Source organism: Gossypium arboreum, chromosome 2 (genome assembly GCF_025698485.1).
Source record: "Gossypium arboreum isolate Shixiya-1 chromosome 2, ASM2569848v2, whole genome shotgun sequence".
In the NCBI taxonomy this organism is placed as follows: Eukaryota; Viridiplantae; Streptophyta; class Magnoliopsida; order Malvales; family Malvaceae; genus Gossypium; species Gossypium arboreum.
The window spans coordinates 93,464,765-93,477,989 of record NC_069071.1 but is presented as its reverse complement, the minus strand read 5'-3'; positions in this window follow the sequence as shown (position 1 = coordinate 93,477,989).

The following is a 13,225-nucleotide window of genomic DNA, read 5'->3' as shown; positions in this document are numbered from 1 at the left end:
CATGAAGCACATAATAGTTGTTTGGCTGTTCATCCGGGCAGTACGAAGATGTATAATGACTTAAAGAAAATGTACTGGTGGAGTGGAATGAAAAGAGATATTTCCGAGTTTGTATCAAAGTGCTTAGTTTGTCAACAAGTGAAAGTTGAACACTAGATACCTTCGGGATTACTTCAGTCTATTATGGTTCCTGAATAGAAATGGGATCGGATTACTATGGATTTTATATCAGGGTTGCCGTTAACTCTAGGGAAGAAAAATTCCATCTGGGCAATAGTTGACAGACTGACTAAATCGGCTCATTTTATTTCGGTACGTACAGATTATTCTCTGAATAAGTTGGCTGAATTGTATATTCGAGAGATTGTTAGACTTCATGGGATACCTTTGTCAATCATTTCGGATAGAGATCCGAGGTTTACCTCACGATTTTGGCAAAAGTTGCAAGAGGCATTAGGTACAAAGTTAAATTTCAGCACTGCCTTTCATCCACAAACCGATGGACAATCGAGAGAGTAATTGATTCTTGAAGACATGCTCGATGTTGCGTATTGGAATTTCAAGATAGTTGGGAAAGGTACTTACCATTGGTAGAATTTGCTTATAATAATAGTTATCAGATAAGTTTGAAGATGGCACCTTATGAAACATTATATAGTCGTAAATGTCGGACGCCATTGTATTGGACTGAACTCAAGGAAAGTCGATTTATGGAGTTGATTTAATAAAAGAAACCAAGAAAAGGTGAAAGTGATTCGAGATTGTTTGAAAGTCGCTTCAGATAGACGAAATCTTATGCGATTTGAAACGAAAAGAAATGGAGTTTCAAGTTGGTGATCGTGTATTTTTGAAAGTGTCTCCATGGAAGAAAGTCCTTATATTTGGACGAAAAGGCAAGTTAAGTCCGCGTTTTATTGGACCGTATGAAATAATTGAAAAAGTTGGACCGGTAGCATATCGGCTAGCGTTACCACCCGAATTAGAGAAGATTCATGATGTGTTTCACGTATCTATGTTACGCAGGTATCGTTCGGATCCTTCACATATAATTTCACCGACAGAAGTTAAACTACGACCGGATATGACTTATGAAGAAGAACCGATTAAGATTTAGCTCGAGAAGTCAAACAACTAAGAAATCAAAGTGTTGCACTTGTGAAAGTGTTGTGGCAAAAGCATGGGGTAAAAGAGACTACATGGGAACCTGAAGAAACTATGAGAAACCAATATCCACACCTGTTTACCGGTAAGATTTTCGAGGACGAAAATCCTTAAAAGGGGGGGAGAGTTGTAATATCCTGAATTAGGGCTTAATCGGAATAGTGGTTTCGTGACCACAAATCTGAGATAGAAATAATTATTTTATAATTATTTTGATGATTATGATATGATTGCATGATTGTGTGAAAATTTCGTGATGAAATTCTATGCCTAAAGTGCTTAAATTGAAAGTAGGGACTAAATCGAATAAGCTGCAAAACTTGCATTCTAGAAGTTTTTAATATGAAATTGTTTTGGAATATTAATGATGAGGTATTAAATAGTAATTTGACCAATTTTAAGTTCATGGACAAAATTAGGACATGGAAAGAATTTTTGGAAAGTTTAGTAGTAAGGGTATTTTGGTCATTTAGTTATTAAAATGAATTAAAAACAAACTTAAAAGCCAATTTTTGTCCATCTTCTTCATTCGCCGAAATTTCAAGGTTCTTCATAGCTAGGGTTTGTTTCAAGCTTCCAAGCTCCATAGTAAGTGATTCCAAGCCCGCTTTTAATGTTCTTTACGTTTTGGAATCCAGTAGCTCGATTAAGCTTATGTTAGCAATAATTCAACCTAGGGTTTATATTTGGAAAAATACCCATAGGTGAAATTTGTGTATTTTGATGTTTTATGATAGAATATGAGGTTTTAAATTATGTTAGACAACTTGTGCTACTCGGTTTTGAGTGAAAACGAGTAAAAGGGCTTAATCGGCAAAAAATACCTAATAGTCACAAGTATATGTTAGAGAGAGAATTTGATGTTGCCATAGAAGGAAAAGTTATCAGCATGTTATAAAACATAAGAATAAGGAATAAAGTTTAATTCTCGAGCCTAAGGGAAAAGTGTAATTATGCAAAAGTTTAGGGCAAAAGTGTAATTTTTCCAAAGTTCGTATTAAATCTGTTTTGATGAATGTATGTATTAAATAAGATTAATTTGGCATTATAGATCAAGAGAAACGAGATTCAAGTGGCGATCGAGGAAAAGAAAAGATTGTGGACTAAATTGCAAAATCTTTATATTTTGGTACCAAGGTAAGTTCATATGTAAATGTAGTAACATAATTGTCATTTTAAGCAATTTAATGTTGTTTATATGATATGATGCTGATTATTATCATGAAATATTATGCTTTGTGGTTATTGTTGAATAATATGTAATTATGTGAATTACTGGATGAGTAGGAACTATCACCGAGTATCGGTTCCGATATTCCGTGGAAGGCGGAAAAGATGTGAGATCGAGGAAAAAAAGCCCGTTTGAACCTTAGGAATAGATTAGGATACAAGTGACATTTCACTAGGATGGTTGAGCATCCGAACTCGTTGAGTTGAGTCCGAGTTCACTTATGGATTCAAATGTCTGAACTCGTTGAGTTGAGTCCGAGTTCGTGAAATGTAACTAGGCATCCGAACTCGTTGAGTTGAGTCCGAGTTCACTTATGGATGCGAACGCCCGAGCTTGTTGAGTTGAGTCCGAGTTCACTTAGGGGCGGGTTACATGATTTCTTGATTACATATGAGGCACTTATGTGAAAATTATCTGTGTATCCGAGTTGTATTCCGATGTGTTCAACGGGTGAAATTTCTAGTGAAATGGAAGAACACTTAAGATGCAAGTGACGTTTTGGTAAGTGTTGTGAAATGGACACTTTGGACAGGTATGTTCTTAACCCTCGAGTTGAAATTAGGTACAACAACGATAAGGTGGTAAGATGATGAATGATGTTTAGAAATGTGATATATGTTTTGGTGATACCATGCTAAAGTTGTTTGGTATATTTGTATTGTTATGTTACTTGTTATTTACATATGAACTTATTAAGCATTTATGCTTACTCCTCCTCTTTATTTACTGTAGTTTTGAACAAGCCAGCTCGGGAATCGGACGGGTCGAAGGTTCGATCACACTATCCAAAGGACTTTCATCCGGGTAAATGGCTTGTAAAACTTAAGTATGGCATGTATAGCAATATACTTATTTTGTGTAAATAATTTTATGATATGGCCATGTTTGGTTGAGAAAATGTTTGATATTTATAAGTCATGGTGATGGCTAATTTAGATCATGTTTGATATTATGGAAGTTTAATAGGTTATCTAGTTCATAAAAATTCGTGGAAAGATGAAACTTGCCTTAAAACAGAATATTGCTGCAGCAATGACATGAATTTGAAAAATCACTAAAAATAGTATAAATGGAAATAAATAATGATTAAGTTATGAAATTGAAGCTTAATGATTCTATTTTCATGTGGATTGAACAAAATAGGCATATATATTATATTTTATGAGATATTTAAACTTTTGTGAAACAGGGCCAGAGTGATTTCTGGATCCCCTGTTCTGACTTTAAAAATTCATAATAAATTTTAAAAAAATAATTAGAAGTTTTCTTTATATTTACAGATTCCTTATTGAGTATATTTTTAAGAAAAATAAACCTTGTAGTCATTGAAATTCTGTATAGAGAGATATCTGATTCGTAATACACATATGTTAGAGCAGTCGAACCCTGAAACAGGGGAGATTTTAACTAATAAACTGTACTAATTGGCCCAACCAAAAATTCTATAAAAAAATTAGTAAATAGATATATGAGTCTATATTTAAGGAAAATTTACGGATCTTGATTTCGAGTTTCGTAACTCGAGATATGATTTTTATTGTAACTGTGACGCAGGTAGTTAGAAAGCTGTGAATGTAGAAACAAATGATTTGAAGTTCTTAATTTGATAAATTATGTTTGGTAACCCCTCAAGCTCGACTCCGGCGATGGTTTCGGGTGTGGGGGCGTTACAGCGTGGGCCATGGATAGAGAACACCGGGCAGAGGTGCTGGGCAGACTGAAGGAAGGTAGCCCGCTTCTGTTTATGCTGTTCGTCGATGAGAGGACAGAGATGCTTCAAACATCATCACGGGTTCGTTTTTAATATATGATGTAGCTTATCTGGCATTAATAAACATAGGTTCTGGACACTCCTATGTAGCTAGCACTGTGTCTAAAACTTTAGGGATTTTGGTTAAGAATACTTCTAGTGAGGTGATTGTTGTGAGTCCTTTGGGGCAATCTATTCGAGTTAGAAAATTGTATAGAGACATTCTGTTAGTGGTCCAAGGGACAGTATTTTTGGCTGATCTGATAGAGCTTCCGTTCGAGGAGTTTGATTTAGTTTTAGGGATGGACTGGTTGGTCAAGCACTAAGTGAGTCTGAATTGTGCGACTAAGAGGGTCGTTTTGAGAACAGAGGATAACGACGGGGTAGTTGTGATTAGGGAACATCGGGATTTTCTGACTAATGTGATTTCTATGTTGGTGGAGTAAAAGTTGGTCCAAAAAGGATGTGAGGCATATCTGGCCTATGTAAATGTTTTTGACTCTAAGGATTCTTCTGTAAAAGACATCAAAATTGTAAGGGATTTTTTGGATATCTTTCCTATGGAGCTACCGGGTTTGCCTCCAAGCTGAGAAGTGGAATTTGGGATTGAACTTATTCCGGGTGTAGCTCTAGTGTCTATCGCCCCCTACCAAATGGCACCGAATGAGCTTACGGAGCTTAAGGCTCAGATTCCGGAATTGTTGGATCGTTGGTTCATTTGTCCCAGTGTGTCCCCTTGGGGAGCACCTGTATTATTTGTAAAAAAGAAAGATGAGACAATGAGGATGTGTATCGACTATCGATAGCTGAACAAGCTAACGATTAAGAATAAGTACCTACACCCGAGGATTGATGATTTATTCGACAAGTTTAGAGGGGCTTTTGTGTTTTCCAAAATTGATCTACGTTCGAGTTAACATCAATGAGGGTTAAGGAGGCTGATGTGTATAAGGAGACATTCAGGACTCGTTATGGTCACTACGAGTTCCTAATGATGCCCTTTGGTTTAACTAATGCACCAGCGGTATTTATGGACTTGAAGAACCGAGTGTTCTAGCCCTAATTATATCAGTTTGTGGCGGTGTTTAGAGATGATATCTTGGTGTATTCTAAGACTAAAGATAAGCACAATGAGCATCTTAGAGTGGTGCTACAGATTCTCCATGAGAAACAGTTGTATGCGAAGTTCAACAAGTGTGAGTTCTGGCTCCGGAAAGTAACATTTTTGGGACATGTAGTTCCTGTTGAGGGGATACGATTCGATCCTCGTAAGATTGAGGTAGTGTTGGATTGGAAATGATCGAAGAATGTGTCTTAGATCCGCAGTTTTCTGCAATTGGAGGGTTACTATCAGCGGTTTGTGGAAGGTTTTTCACTGATTGCAGCACCCATAACTAAGCTGCTACGTAAGGGTGTACCATTTTTCTGGACTGATTCACAGCAAGAGAGCTTTGAGAAGCTCAAGACTGTATTGATTGAGGCCCCTGTGCTGATACAGCCAGGGTCTAGAAAGGAGTTCACCGTTTACAGTGATGCGTCACACGTTGATTTGGGATGTGTGTTGATGCAGGATCATAAGGTGGTTGCATATGCATCTCGTCAACTTAATACCCATGAGGTAAATTATCCAATGCATGATTTGGAGTTGACAGCCATGGTATTTGCACTGAAAATTTGGAGGCATTATCTGTATGGTGAGAAGTGTATCATCTACATTGATCACAAGAGCCTCAAGTACCTCCTCACTCTGAAGGAGCTAAATCTTAGGTAGCGTAGGTTGATTAAGCTGCTTAAGGATTACGACTGCACCATCGAGTACCATCCTAGCAAGGCCAATGTGGTAGCTGATGCATTGAGCCATAGAGCTATGACTAATTTAAGGGCGACGTTTACTATCCAAAGCTTATTTGATGATGGTAGCTTATTAGCCAAGCTTCAGGTTAAGCCGACATGGATTGAGTAGATTAAGGGTAAACAGTTAGAGGATGAGTCTTTGGGATTTCGGTTTCGACAGATTAAGAGTGGTAGCACCACAAATTTTGGGTTGAAATATGAGGGTGTGTTGTGTTTCTAAGACCAGATATGTGTGTTGAACTATTCTGATTTGAGACAGTCTGTACTGAGAGATACGCATAGTAGCCCTTATGCTATGCATCCTGGTGGGAATAAGATGTACCGAGATCTTCGAGAGTTGTATTGGTGGCTAGGGTTGAAGTGAGAGGTTGCTGATTTTGTGGCTAGATGTTTGACATGCCAGCAGGTTAAGGCTGAACATCAGTTGCCTTTAAGTTTGCTATAACCGATTAAGATTCCCCTTTAGAAGTGGGAACGTGTGACGGTCGACTTCGTTAGTGGGTTACCTTTGACACCAACTACGAAGGATTCTGTTTGGGTTATCGTGGATTGATTGATCAGGTCAGCAAACTTCATATCGGTTCGTACTGATTATTCTCTTCAAAAGTTGGCAAAGTACTACATTTCTGAAATAGTGAGACTGGATGGGGTACCAGTTTTGATTATCTCCGATAGGGATCCTCGCTTCACGTCTTGATTTTGGGGAAGTTGCATGAGGCTTTGGTCAATCTGAGAGGGTGATTCGGATACTGGAGGATATATTGAGGAGCTGTGTGATTGATTTTCAAGGCAGTTGGGAGGACTATTTGCCACTAGTCGAGTTTGCCTATAATAACAACTTCCAGTTTAGCTTTCAAATGGCACCTTACGACGCTCTATATAGTCGTAAGTGTCGCACTCCTCTATGCTGGACAAAGTTGGGTGCACGGCGTGTTCTAGGTCCTGAGTTGGTTTCTGAGACTAAGGATAAGGTTAGATTGATTCAGGATCGTCTGAAAGTGGCTTCTGACAGACAAATGTCTTATGCTGATCTGAAGAGACGTGAGATTGAGTATTTTGTGGGGGACTTCGTGTTTCTGAAGGTCTTGCCATTGAAGAAAGTTCTGAGGTTCGGTTGCAAGGGCAAGTTGAGCCCTAGGTTTATTGGGCCGTACCAAATTCTGAAGCGAGTGGGCCCAGTTGCTTATCAGTTGGAGCTACCTACAGAGTTAGACCATATTCACGATGTCTTTCACGTCTTGATGTTGAGGCACTACTGCTCTGATCCCATGCATATTGTTCTTGTTGAGGAGATTGAGGTTTGGCTAGATCTGACCTTCGACGAGGAGTCAGTTCAGATTTTGGATCGCGATGTTAAAGTTCTGAGGAGGAAATCCATTCCTTTAGTGAAGGTGCTGTGGCGGAATCATAACACTAAGGAGGCTACATGGGAGCCTGAGGATGCAGTGCGTCAGCAGTATCCTCATCTTTCTAATCCTGTAAATTTCGAAGCCGAAATTTTCTTTTAGGGGGTAGAGTTGTAATGCCCCAAAATTTCTATTTTGGCTAGTGTGAAAATATGATACAACTGTGTATCTGCTTCAGTGGTTAACTGTTCTGGGTATATGTGAGAGGTGCCAAATTCAAGCCTTAGCTTTGGCAAATTTTGGTATTTTTTTATATAAGCTCTATCTCTGTTCAGTAGGCTTATATTCAATTATTATAAAACCATATCAGAATGGGTCTATTGGTCTGGTGGCTAGGATGTGAACTGGTGTGTTGGAGGTTTGGAGTTCGAATCCCTTCGCAAGCAAAGGACATTATTTTTGCTCTGTTATCAGTGAGAGTTCCACTTGAATCGAAACCCTGGGTTGGTTGAGATGTAGTGGGTTTAGTGGGAGTGATTTGGGGGATTTAGGGATATCCTATTTATTTTATTTTTGATTTTTTAATTTTATTCTTTTCGGTTTCAAAAAAATATTCTTACTCTTTTGACGTGTTTTTTTTTTGGCTCTCTATTTCACTGACGAAATCTGCCTCCCTATCTTCTTCTTCTTCTTTCGATTTCATTTTCAATCCATCTTCGTTAGTGGAACATTTGATTTCACGTGTTCGGTAAGTTGTGTATTGTTAAAGCATTAGCGTTGTTTCGATTAAGTGTTTAATGTGAGAGTTTGTGTTTTACTCTTGTTTTAGGTGAAGGACAAGGTTTTGCTGGGGCTTCTACAGCATTTTAGGTGTTTGGGGTCTCTGTCGATAACAGTAACTCTTCGCGTTTGTTGACTGGTGTTGTTCCACTTCAAGTTGTGAAATATTGCGATCGAGTTTTCATTAGTATTACTAAATTTGAACTTTGAAATTGTTGATTATAGGCTTTGAAAGGATCGGGTGTGTTTTGGCATCACAAACTTATCAGGTATGTACTTGGAAATGTAGAAAATGAGGTTTTAACAAAAGCCAAAAACCATTCCATCGATGCCACACAGCCATGTGGTGGGCCGTGTGCCAAAACACAGGCGTGTGATTGACGAGGCCAGGCCGTATGTACCAGATTGTGATGGCCAACTAGGTTGTGTCTGACACATAGGATAGACTAAATTGGGTCGTGTGGGCCACACAGGCATGTGGGTCCAACGGGTAGTCCACACAAGCGTGTGGGATTTTGGGCCAAGCCTTGTGATCTACATGGCCAAGGCCAATCTGGCCTGCGTGGGCCCACACTGGCAAACCACATGGGCATGTGAGCCAATGTTTCTGAAAATTTTCGTATGATTGCATGGGTCACCCTAGTCTACTGTGAACCTACTATAAGGTCGGTAAGCATTACTTAGACCACCTAATTTTGTGAACTGTCTGAATGATATCTGAACTGAGCACGTATGCTAGTCTAAATGTATAGTCTATTAACTGCATAATAGCATGACATCTATTGTATGTTGCATTGCATCGGGGTAGGTTGATGATATTGGGAGGAAGTGTTCTGAAAGGCTCTTAAGCAGGTTATCTGGTAGCTCAGCTGCAAACTTCTGATTGTGTGCCACTTTCAGTATACCATGGTGTGTAGCGATGAGTGGGTATTTTAAACCCCACATGGTGTGTAAGGATGGATGGAGATGATGTGTAGAGGCTGGTTGGTAGGATTTTGATTTTCGGTATCTGTTACGCATACTGTGTCTAAGATGGGCCAAGGCCCTAACTTATATCTGAGATTGTATCTGATTGGGCTAAGGCCAAATTGTATCAGTAATAGGCTCAGGCCCAGACTGTATTTGGCTGTATTCTGATGTGTATCTGTGTACATGTTTCTGTGGGGTTCACACACTGAGTTTGTGAAAACACACCCTTTATGTTTAATCTGTATAGGTAATCCCCAGACTTGACGGATCGGTGCAACGGAGGACTCGACGGTGGCTACAAGTAAATTTTAGACTGTTTTCCGTTAACTTTCAAATTTTATTACTTATTTGGGTTTTTTATGTAACATTTGGACTTTAGACTGCTTGGCTTTAAATTTTTAGTTTCTTTAATTAATTACGATTTTATTACTGCTAGGCATGGTAAAAGTCGGTTTTCACTAAGATCAAAAGATTTTCCTAAAATAAGTGTTTCCCAAAGCTTCTGCTAAAAAGATACTATTTTAGACATAACAAGTTAATTAACTGGAATGTTTTAACTTGACAAACTCGTTTTTGAATCCCATTCCATGTGACATTGCCATATTCGACCATAACATCTAGGTCGGGTTTGGGGTGTTGCAATAATTGTCTCCAAGAAATGCGTACTCTAGGTGATTTGGTAATTGCTTCAGTTCTAATTTAGGAGGTTCTTCAATTGAGGGTTTTAATTTTAATTCATTTTTTACCTCAATGCCCTCATAATTCTATGTCTTAATGAAGACTCATTAGAATCTAAAACAATTTTTGTCTCACTTATCCTAACATTATCCTCATCTACCTCCTCTCCTTGAACAAGACACAGTTCCAACGTGTCCTTATGAACAATTTCATGTAATGAATCTTGAATAACTTGATCAAAAGAGTCAACAATATAACATGATTCATCTTATTCTTTATAGAATCGCAAGGCATAATAGATTTTAAAAGTGATCTCTTCATTACCTACCCTAAGCACAAGTTTACCATCACCCCCATCAATGACAGCCCGAGCAATGGCTAAAAAAGGGTGACCTAAAATTAAAGGCACCTCACTACCCTCATCCATGTCAAGCAAAACAAAATCAATAGGGAATATGAATTTATCTACCTTTACAAGTACATCTTCAAAAATACCCATAACATATTTAACAAATCTATCAGCTAATTGAATTTTCATCCTAATAGGTTTTGGTTCCCCAAGACCAAGTTGCTTGAACATTTTATAAGGCATCAAACTAATACTAGAACCCAAATCAGCTAATGCTTTCTCAATATTTAAACTACCAATGAAACAAGGAATAGTAAAACTTCCTAGATCTTTCAGCTTAGTTGGCATCTTATTTTGGAGAATGACTGAACATTCCTTGTTAAGTTCCAAAGTGGATAGTTTTTCAAACTTCTTTTTGTTTGTTAATAGCTCTTTTAAGAATTTTGCATATGTGGGCATCTGCGAAATAGCTTCAACAAAAGGTAAGTTGATATGTATTTGTTTAAAAAGTTTAAGAAATTTACCAAATTGTTCGTCCACGTGATCTTTCTTCAACTTTGCCAAATATGGGATCGATATTCTTTAACCACTAGTGTCTGAATTTCTTCAGTTTTTACCCTCTCATTATTTGCCTTATCATTTTCCCATTGTAGCTTCTTTTCAGGTTCAGCCAACATTTTTCCATTCCTCAATGTAGTTGCTTTCACATGTTCTTCTGGGCTAGGTTTGGTGTTACTAAGTGAACTACCTTGTTGTTTTTCAGAAACCAAATTAGCAAGTTGTTCAACTTGATTTTTGAGCCTAAGAATTGATGTTTGCAATTTTTCAAAGTAGTCTCAGTGTTTTGAAAATGAGTATCTGATGCCAAAATAAATTTTGCCAACATCTCTTCAAGGTTCGGCTTCTTCTCTGGTTGATAAGGTTGTTTTAAGCCCCAAAGGGGTTGTGATCTTTGGTTTCCTTGACCACCTCATGAAAAATATAGGTGGTTTCTCCAACCTACATTATAGTTATTACTATAAGGGTTATTTTAAGTTCTAGAATTATTACCCATATAATTGATATGCTCATTCTTTGTGCTAGGACCAAAGGTTAAGTATTCTAGATTATTTATTCCACCTCCATTTGCATCGCATTGCATCACCGAATTTACCTGCATAAAAAAAATATAAATCATCAAATATTCTATTTAATATTTCTACTTGGTTTGATAACATGGTTATTGCATCTAAATTAAAGACACCAACTACTTTCAGCGGCTTCATCCTTATGACTCGCCATTGATGATTATTCAGTGACATCTCCTCAATAAATTCATAAGCCGCTTCAAGTGTTTTATTATTCAAAGTTCCACCGGCTGCTACATCTGTTAGTTGCCTTGTTTAAGGATTCAAACCATTGTAGAAGATTTGAACTTGTAGCCATAGAGGTAACCCATGGTGAGGGCACCTTCTCAATAAATCCTTATACCTCTGCATGCATCATATAATGTCTCTAAAATGATCTGCACAAGAGAAGAGATGTTGTTACTCAACTTGGTTGTCTTAGCCAAAGGAAAGTACTTCAGTAGGAAGTTCTTAGTCATTTGATCCCATGTAGTAATGGAACCTCGTGGTAAAGAGTACAACCATTGCTTAGCTTTGTTCCTCAATGAGAAAGGGAATAGTTGTAGGCAAATGGCATCGTCAGTGACGCCATAAATTTTGAAAGTGTCGCAAATTTCCAGAAAGCTGGCCAAATGAGTAAACGGATCTTTGTCCTGCAAATCATCAAACTAAACAAACTATTGAATCATCTGAATAGTGTTCCGTGTTAGTTTAAAATTATTTGCAACAATAGTAGGTCTCACAATACTCGATTCAGCCCAAGTTAAAGTAGGCTTGGCATAATCATACATAGTACAAGGAACAGGATTTGAAATTGCAGGATTTGTAGCAACTGCAAGAGGTTTGTTTATTATATTTTCTCGACTCTAGCTTGCTTCTCTATGATTTCTAAGAGTATTACTTTCAATTTCGTTGTCAAACAAAAATGGTCCTGATGAGTTTCTTCTTGTCATGAGCTAAAAGAACTTACCTGTAACATCCCGATTTTGGGCCTAGTCAGAATAGTGGTTTTGAGACAAAAAATTCAAAGTAGAAATAATTATTTTATGAATGTGTTGAGGTCTATGATATGTTTGCATGATTGTATGAAAGTTCCGTTAAGAAATTTTGTTGATAGAGTGTCCAATTTGATTTTTAGGACTAAATTACAAAAGTTGCAAAACATGTAATTCTAGAAGATTTAAGCATGAAATAGCTATGGATTATTAACTAGAGGTCCTTAAATAGAAATTTGACCAATTTCTATTTTTATGGACAAAAATGGGCATGAATAAGTAAAATTTGAAAGTTTAGTAAAAAGGGCATTTCGGTCATTTGGTTAATAAAAGAATAAAAAGGGAAAATTAAGTCAAAATTTGCTCATCTTCTCCATGCCATAGCCGAAATTTCTAAGGTCACCATAGCTAGGGTTTCTTCAACTTTCAAGCTTGATTGTAAGTGCATTCTAGCCCCGTTTTTAATGTTCTTTACATTTTTGAAGTTGTTATCGACTGATCTAGCCATTTCTACCATTTATTTGAGCTAGATTTGATGTCTAGGGTTTGACCCATGTGTGCCATACATGTATTTTGATGTTTCATGGTAGATTATGAAAGTTTAATGTGTGAATAACATCTTTTACTAAGTGATTTTCAATGAAAACACCTAAAAAGGGCTTATTTGTAAAAGTTGTAAAAATGGGTGGTAGAAATGTGATTTGATGAAAAATGTGGGCTGGTATAAGCATGTTATAAGTTTGGCTAGGCTTGGGTAACAAAGAAAATGAGTACTTTTCATTTTACGAGCCTAAGGACTAATTTGTAAATATGTGAAAGTTTAAGGGAAAAATTGTAATTTTATCAAAATATGGTTTTTGGACTGTTTTGAACAATGTGATAATTAAATAAGCTAAATTTGCTATTATAGACTGGGGAAAGAACAAGGTTGTGGACTAAATCAAATTAGTTAGCCATATTTTGTATCGAGGTAAGTTCATATGTAAATAATGCAATATTATGATAA